Here is a 9,448-nt window from a genome sequence, read left to right as displayed (position 1 = left end):
AGATGAAAGCGTAGCAGCTTCAGAAGAGTATTAGGAGTTTGTAAGGCAAAATTCCTCCCATATTTGAAAATGATTCTAAGTAAATTTGAATAGAATTTACAAAGCATCTGGAGTCACTGATCCGCATGGAATATTACTAAAGGCAGAAAATAGAGTGACTGAATTACATTAACTTGGGAACACTTAGAATTGATATTTTGCATTATTTTCTTGTATTTCAATAATCCTTAGTAAGGAAAGATTGTCAAATCATATACTTCATGTGATTAGTTAAAATGTCACAGAACTTACGGTTTGGGGAGGTCATTATAAAACTCTCATATGATATTCTGTCATTATTGTTTGAAAATAGGTTCTTTTATGTACCTCCACATTGAAATGAGTCATGTTTTTTTTTTTAAATGAATTATCTTGTAACTTTATTTTTTTCAAATCCTATTTTAATGATGGTTCTTGTCTTAGTCAGGGTTTCTATTTCGACACAAGCATCCATGACCAAGAAGCAAGTTGGGGAGGAAAGGGTTTATTCAGCTTACACTTCCACATTGCTGTTGATCACCAGAGGAAGTCAGGACTGGAACTCAAGCAGGTCAGGAAGCAGGAGCTGACACAGAGGCCATAGAGGGATGTTCCTTACTGGTTTGCTTCTCCTGGCTTGCTCAGCCTGCTCTCTTATAGAACCCAAGACTTCCAGCCCAGAGATGGCACCACCCACAAAGGGCCTTACCCCCTTGATCACTAATTGAGAAAATGCCCCACAGCTGGGTCTCATAGAGTCACTTCCCCAACTGAAACTCCTTCTCTGTGATAACTCCAGCCTGTGTCAAGTTGACACACAAAACCAGCCATTTAAGTACAGTTCTTAAATGTTTTAACATCTCTGTAGCACACTACCCACCAGAGGTAGTGGAAAAGAAAGAATATGTAGGGGTAGGAGAGTGGGCATGCTTAGAAAAGTTCTTTGGAGCAACTTCCATCTGGAAATAGGAAGTTCATATCATAGGTCAGGAGTGGCAGCTTGATCTACTCATAAACATTTTACCTACATACCTGCTGGGAGCCATGGCCTTAACCATGGCTTGGTGGAAAATTACTAGCTTACCCATACAGCCCTGAGAGAACATGTGTAGTCTAACAGTTAGAATATTTGTAGGTGTGGAGGACATTGTGACCCTTGGTTCCAGGAACTGAAGATTGCCACCAGCCCTCCCTTGCCCAGGGCTCTTCCCCTCTCCCTTGCCCCGGGCTCTTCCCCTCTCCCTAGTCATGGGCTCTTCTCCCTCAAAGCTTTCTCCTGCATGTGCTTCTATTGCCATCTCTGAAGGAAAGTTTTTGGAGCTTGATCAGACAACTGTCTTGTTCTCATTCTTTGTGTTTCTTGTATCTTTCCGTCTGCCCTAGGACCCTGTTGAACGCCCCGCGGGTCGGGACACATACCAGTGGTCTAGTTTGGTAGAGTTGGGATAGAAAACACAAATATCAACAGCGGTGGTACTACCTAGCAGAGTCAGCCAAGCCTCAGCCTTGGCATGAATCAGCAGGAGGGACCAACAGGAATGCCAGGAGATATTCTTGGCTGTTGGCTCTATCAGCGAAGCAAAGACCACCAAAGACTGTGAGACCAGAAAGCACTGGACAGCTAGCTCTGTGAGCAAGCCTAGCCCAGCCATAGCCACTGTCTCCACCATCCCTGGAGTCCTATTTATACTCCCTGCAAACATCCTGTGTCCTCCACTGGTCTTGCCTCAGAATGTGGTACCCTCTCAACTGATATCAGTCCACCAATCAGCCAGAGTCCTTGGAAACTGCAGCGCATCACCGGAAGATTTTTGGTGCCTTTTCTCCCTATGGAGTCCCAACAAATGTATCTTAACTATGCAATGTAAGGCAGAACAACACATGCGTGTCGTTAGTGAAGAATCCTTTAGCACATGTCCTTTTATGTGCTTGGTTTAGCAGAACATCCTCTCTCATGTTTCTGCTTCAGTGAAGTGTTTTTTTTTTTTTATGAGTCTGACTTAGTCTTTCACCTGTGTCCACTTCAGGAAAACTCTCCATGTGTTTGCCACAGCAAAACACCGTGCAACACACTGATTTTCAAAGAACTCTTAAGTTTCCACTGCAATATCTAGTTATCAACTTGATGTCATAATAAAATCTGCAGTAATTGTTCTTCAAGCCTAATTCAAAATTCCATAGGTGACTAATTGGAGACAGTTTCTAACTATTAGTTTTCAAAGAAGTTTAATTCTGTGTTCGGTTGTTGTCTTTAATTATAAGAAGTATAGACATAATTTAGCCGTGTAATATTAGACTTTATTTATATATAAATATATGTTGGCTAATTTCATGTTAACATGTCAACATGATACAAGCTAGAGTCACTTAGGCAAAAGGGACCTATGCTTGAGAACATGCGGCCACCAAATTGGCTTGTGGATAAACCTGTAGTGCATTTTCTGGATAAGCAACTGAGATTGATGTGGAATGGCTTAGCCGATGTTCCAACCCCTGGGCAGGTGGTCCTGGATGACATAAAAAAACAGGCTGAGCAAGCAATGAGCAATCTAGCAAGTAGGCAGTTTTTATCTTTTACTTTTGCATCAATTCCTGCCTTCAGGGTCCTGCCTTGAGCTCCTTCCCTGACTTCCTTTAGTGATAAGAGTGTAACCTAGAGTTGAAAGGTGAAATAAACTCTTTGTTCCTTGAGTTGCTTAGGCCCTAATATTTTACTACAGCAGCACAAACCATAACTAAGAAAACTAGAGTATGAGAGTAATTTAAATGCTGTCTGCTATGATTTGAAAGTGCTTTGTTCCTGAAAGGTACATGTGCAAGAGACTTTGTTTCCAACGTTACTGAATCTGGACATAGGGCCTAGTAAGAAGTGCTTAGATACCAACCTCAGAAAGGACCAATGCCCATTGAGTGAACTGTTCACAATGAATAAAGGCTGTAAGAAAGTAAGTTTGGCTTACCCTATATTAACTTCTCTTCCCTGGGGGTCATGTTCTGCCTGCTGTCTGCCATCATAGGATGCAGCATAAATTCTAACTTCATATATCCATCCAATCTTAAACCACTTGTCTTCAAGAACTGCTAGTTCAAAAGTGCCTTTTTCTTATAATGTTCCCAATCTTGTGTATTTTGATAACAATACACAATAGTAACAATAGACAGATTGATGTCTTAGATGCCTTCCATCTAAGCTGCATATTGAAAATAGGCAAAAATAATTTTCTTTTCATAAAAGACAAGTGGGAACTTAAACTTTATTTGTTTTATTCTTGTTCTCATCTCTAATTTTATCTCTAGAGAGAGTTCAATAAAAGATTTTCCTATATCAGACTTACTTTGTTATTAATTATATGATAATAGTGACAGACAACCCCTAGAGATTTTAGTGATAAAAAAGCACAATTTTATAACTTCTTTTTCTTTAAGCTGACTTCAAACTGTAAAAATATTGCTAGTGACCTTCAAAGTATAATGTTAATACATAATTGATAATATGGATTGGAGTTGAACTTATAACCTTTGGACCAAAGTTTGCATATTGGAAATCTATACCTGTTACTCTTATATTTTGGTAAATAACTTTAAGGTTACCAGAGAATAAACATTGGACTATTTGTAGAAATATGTTTGTCAAATCTTTAATATGAAAATTGAGAGTATTTCTGTTATTTTAAGATAGATAGTGCTCATAAGGAAATATAATGGACATATTAATTAAGAGTAGCAGTCTACATTCAGAGACTGCCTCACCAGAGGATTCATCCCATATGTAATCACCAAACCCAGTCACTATTGCTGATGCCAAGAAGTGCTTGCTGACAGGAGCCTGATGTAGTTGTCTCCTGAGAGGCTCTGCCAGAGTCTTACCAATAGAGATGTGGATGCTTGCAGCCAACCATCAGACTGAGCATGGGGACTCCAAAGCAGGAGTTAGGGGAAGGACTGAAGGAGCTGAAGGGGTTTGCAACCCCATAGGAAGAATAACAATATCATTCAACTAGAACCCCCAGAGCTCCCAGGGACTAAACCATCAACCAAAGAATATAGATACAGGGACCCATGGCTCTAGATACATATGTAGCAGAGGTTGGCCTTATCTAGCATCAAAGAGAGGGGAGGCCCCACCATAGGAAATGCTTGGGCAGTGAGGAGGGAGTCTGGGGGGAGGAGGGGTGGCATTGGGTGTTTGCAGAGGGGAAACCAGGAAGAGGGATAATATTTGAAATGTAAATAAATATAATATCCAATAAAAAAATAAAAAAGAGTGGTAGTCTGCCTATTCCCCCAAGTAATTACAGCATATAGCATATCCAGATGACTCTTCTGCACATACAATATTAATTTTAATTGATATTTAGTAACTTAAATCCCTGTGAAAATATCCATAGTCCATGTGAAGGAAAATTAGCTACAGCCTGCATTAGTAATAAATTTTGATTAATACCAACTTTAAATAGTTAAAAAATCAAATGAATAATTTAGCTATAGTTTAAGGAGAAGCATAGCTACTTTATGCATGTACTGTGGAAAATGTATGAGTCTACATGGGTTTGTCTACGACATATATCATTTCCAAGAGTTGGTTGTCTTGGGACAGAATTGATGGCTGCACATATGGGCTTTATGAGGTATATCCTGTGTAAATGCAAGGCTTTATTCTGAATGAGAGAGATTTGGCCACTGATATCCATATATGTGTATATATACATACATATATGTGTTTGTGTGTGTATTATATTTATACATAATATATATAGTGTATACATTAGATAAAAAATAAAAATTTATAGATCTATATGAAATTTTGTCTTTACATCTTTAATTCTTGGTAAGATGAACTGACTCCATTTAAACAAAGATTTAAATCAACCATGGCCCAATGTTACTTCCAATCAAGTGGTTACCTTGTTCTTCTTTCCAGCTGTATAGTATGTAACATGTTCATTAGAATCACATAGGCATTCTGAGAGAATGGATGTTGCTTATAGAATATTTGTGGTTATACATAAATGCTTATGGTAATCATTTATTAATTACCACGCTCTCTTTTTACCTAGACATGATATTATTACTTTCGAGGGAAAAGTTTAATATCCCTGCTTCATTAAAGATGGGGAAATTGCCCACTGTGGCATCCAGCTCCCTTAACAAATTATTGCTTAAGCCAAGCCATTCACAATGCTTTCTAGAATTTTTTAAATTATAAAGTGATTTATTTCTAGGCTGGAAATCAGAAAATAAGAATTTCCTTAATTTTAGTCTCAAGATGTAGAGCATAAAACTAATAGAAAGAAAGAAGAAGACATGGGACATGGGAATGAGGAGAGAATTTAAGTTGTACACCCTGTTTTCTATGGTTCCAAAAGCCTGAGTAAAAGCTAATAACTATCTTGGAGAATTGTGGGTGTGTTTCAGTTATTTTCCAGTGATGAAGATCTTAAAAAGTAGTATTGTTTAAGAGTCCATAAAAGATGTTTTCTTTTAAATTAATTTCTTTGAATTTACCTAGAACAATAGTGGGTGAGTTCTGCTTTGACTATTCTTTTGAATTAGTAAACCTGAGGTCCTAACCTGTAAATCGCAGACCTTAGGACAGATTTCAGCTCCATTTATAAATATAGGCACTCAGCTTAGAAATCAAACCAGGAAGAATACACAGAGGGTTTTGCATTTGGGAAACTTCACAAGTTAATACAACTTCATACACACCTTTGGAATTATTTACTTTTTAATAGTTTTTTTTTTTTTGGTAACAAGTATTAAAAGTCTATATCCAAGTATATAAAAATGCATGCATATTTTGAACAATAAATCTAACCATTTGTGTTAATGAAAGAAAATAAATGTATACTTTTAAAAACCTATTTTATGACATTATTTGCAGTGCTGCTAATATATAAAAGTATAAAAGTGAGTAGTAAGATGAGTGCTATAATTGGTGTTATATCCATATGTATAACAAGGTAGAGGCTCATGTGTGTGCACATGTATGTTTACTATGTTTGTAGATGTATGTGTTTGTATCCTTTTGTGTGTGTGAATATGGGCATGAACATGTGGAAATGTATGCCTGGAAGTCAGGAAAACCTCAGTTGTCAGTGTTTTCTTTCTACTTTGTTTGAGACAAGGTATCTCTGCTCTTTATATGTCAGTTTAGCTGTCCCTGGCTTTCTGTAGATTCTCCTGTCTGTTTCCCATATCCATGAAAGCAATGAAATTACAGGTCCTCATGTTTGTCTGGTAAGTTCTTTTATGTACTAGGTTGGTTTTCCAGCCTCACAAAGTTCAGTCTTAAAATAATATATTCTCGGGTCAACATGTCAGCTTAGCTAATAACAGAGTTTCCAAAGTAATCTAAATTCTACCCCCCGTAATCCAAGGTGGAAGGAAACAAGTAGCTTCTGGAAATTTTCCTATGGCCTCTATACACAGCATGACATGTATATACACACACATACACATATACATACACACACATACTGCACATTGACACACACAAGACATATGTGTATAGACACATACATACCATACAAAGACATCATAAACACACATACACACACATACATATATATGTGTACATACACACATACAACACATAAATAAAATAAACTGACAACAAATATGAATTCTAGGAACAGAGACCTCTTGGCTATTAGTTTGTATAAGTGCAAATAAAATGGTTTAGGGCATTATAAACATTATTAGGAATGTTTTTAGTAATGTACTTCATATAAGCCTAGACAAAAAATTAAGTAATAATTTGTTTCTTAGTCTTTCCTATATATTTATTCACATGTTATTTATCTTCATTGTGAACTCTACAAGGAGTGAGTATGACTTCAAATAAAAGTAATTAGTATAGGGCTCCCCTAAAACTATATATAAAAATATAAAATACAAAAATATAACATATATATATTTAGATATATGTATGGTTTTATGGTTTTCATTAATTAATTAATTAATTTCCTTTACATTTCAATTTCAGGTTTTCTTCTTTTCTTTCATTCCAGTCTCTCCCTCTTATTTCCCCCTCCCCAATGCCTCTCTCCTTTTCTTCTCAGAGAAAAAGAGGCCTCCAGTGGACATCAACCAACCTTGACATTTCAAGTTGTATTATAACTAGGTGGATCTTCTTCTTCTGAGGCTAGACAAGGTAGCCCAGTTAGGGAACGGGATTCAGAGGCAGGCAACAAAGTCACAGACAGCTCCTGGTCCTGCTGTTAAGGTTCCTACGTGAAGACCAAGCTGCAAGCCTGTTACATATGTACAAAGGGCCTAGGTCAATCTGGTTGGTGGTTCAGTCTCCATGATCCCCTAGGGTCCCAGGTTAGCTGCTTCTACAGGTCTTCTTGCGATGTATTTACATGGATATCTGGCTCCTTCAATCCTTTCTACCCATCTTTCACAAGGTTTTCAGAGCTCTGCCTGATGTTTGGCTGTGGGTCTCTGCATCTGATCTCTCATTTGCAGTGTGAAGTCTCTCAGAGGAGAGTAATACTAGGTTCTTGTATGCAAGCATAGCATAGCAGAATATCATGAATAGTGTCAGAGGTAGACTCTCTCTCATGGCATGGATATACATACACACACACACATGCATGTGGATGTGCACACACAAACACACTGCACATTCACACACACAGGACATATGTGTATACACACATACATATCATACAAGGTGGGCCAGTCACTGGTTGGATATTCAATTTCTGCTTTCTCTTTATCCCTGTACATCTTATAGGCAGGAAAATCTGTCAGTCAAAGGTTTTGTGGCTGGGTTGATGTCCCTATTACTTCACTGGAACTCTTGTCTGGTTATAGGAGGTGGCCATTTCAAGTTCCATATAATCTACTGCTTAGAATCTTGGCCAGAGTCACCCTCACAGATTCCTGGGAGTTTTCATTGTCCTAGATTTCTAGCTCATCCCAGAGATGTCCCTCTCCCTATTAATCCCAGTTCTCTTTCGTTCTGCCTTCCTCAAATATTAAAAACAATGACATCGTGAAATGTGCATGCAAATGTATGGAACTAGAAACGATCATCTGAGTGAGGTAACCCAGACCCAGAAAGACAAACATGGTATGTACTCACTTGTAAGTGGTTATTAGTCAAAAAGTACAGGAAAACCATGCTAAAATCCACAGACCCAAGGGAAACAAGCAACAAGAAAGACTCAAGGGAAGATGTTTGAATCTCACTGAGAAAGGGAAATAAAATCAAGGTTAGGGTTAGAGGGTGAATGGAAGGAGAGAACTGGATGGGAGAGGGGGCAGGGAGGATAACAGGAGGAATTAAATAAAATTCTTATCCACACTTACGATATTTAGAAACACTAAGTTTACTAATTAAAAAAATGGTGAAAAATAAATTAATTCTTGCATCTCTGACTTTTCTAGCTAAATATTACCATATTGTATAACAGTACCTCCTGGACTTAGTCTGTATTATGTAAATATCATTTGATTAAACTGAACACAAAAGTGAAGAAAAAGGATTTTTAAGTTTGATGATAACAGGATATATATGGTCATTATTAGAATATTTTTTATGAAAGTATACATACTAGGTTGCTGTTGGATGACTATGTATAAAATTAATAAAATATTTCCATATATATATCTCATAATATTCTTCTAAATTTGGAATGTTTTTCTTTGCTAGGCATAGTTATTTTATTAAGTTCTACTGTATTCTTGGATTTGCTAATCCTATGATGTGTGACAGGACCGCAGAGACCTTCTCAAACATCTTTCACTGGGCTGTCCCAAAATAAAGACATCTGTTCTCCAGTATTATTTGCCAGACCACTGCATTATGCTCTTCTTTCTATAGACTTTACTGTATCCATCCTATAGGGCAATGGTTTCCATAAAGGGTTTTAGCACCCCTGAAAGGGGCTATAACTTTATAAGTGTTTGATTATAAAGAGGACTCTAGGCTGTGTACACATCATTCTTCCTGCAAATACCTTATTTTTCACTGTGGTCTTAGGTAGAGTAGTTTCAAAAATACCATAATACTTCAATCTACATTCTGTTCCTCTCTGGGACATTCAAGGCTGGGTTACTGTAAACCATTCATCGTTACAGTCTGTTTTACCTTACTGGGACAAAATCTGTGGTTGGAAAGACAAGTCCTTAGTTTACAGATTTGGAGGTTCAAAGTTCAAGACTGAGTACCCACATCTGGCAAGATTATTTTGTTGTAATATAGTATAGCTGATGCAATTGTAACAACAGGCACAACAGAAGTGCAAGCATGAAGGAAAGCCTTGTGAACTGGAGACCAATGGAAATAACAGACTTGCCTTTAACAACTATTATTGATAACCTATCTAAGCTTGTAAGAGTGGGAACTCGCCGGGCAGTGGTGGCGCACGCCTTTAATCCCAGAACTTGGGAGGCAGAGGCAGGTGGATTTCTGAGT

The sequence above is a fragment of the Mastomys coucha genome, unplaced genomic scaffold (genome assembly GCF_008632895.1).
Source record: "Mastomys coucha isolate ucsf_1 unplaced genomic scaffold, UCSF_Mcou_1 pScaffold18, whole genome shotgun sequence".
In the NCBI taxonomy this organism is placed as follows: Eukaryota; Metazoa; Chordata; class Mammalia; order Rodentia; family Muridae; genus Mastomys; species Mastomys coucha.
Note: the sequence above shows the minus strand (reverse complement) of the source record.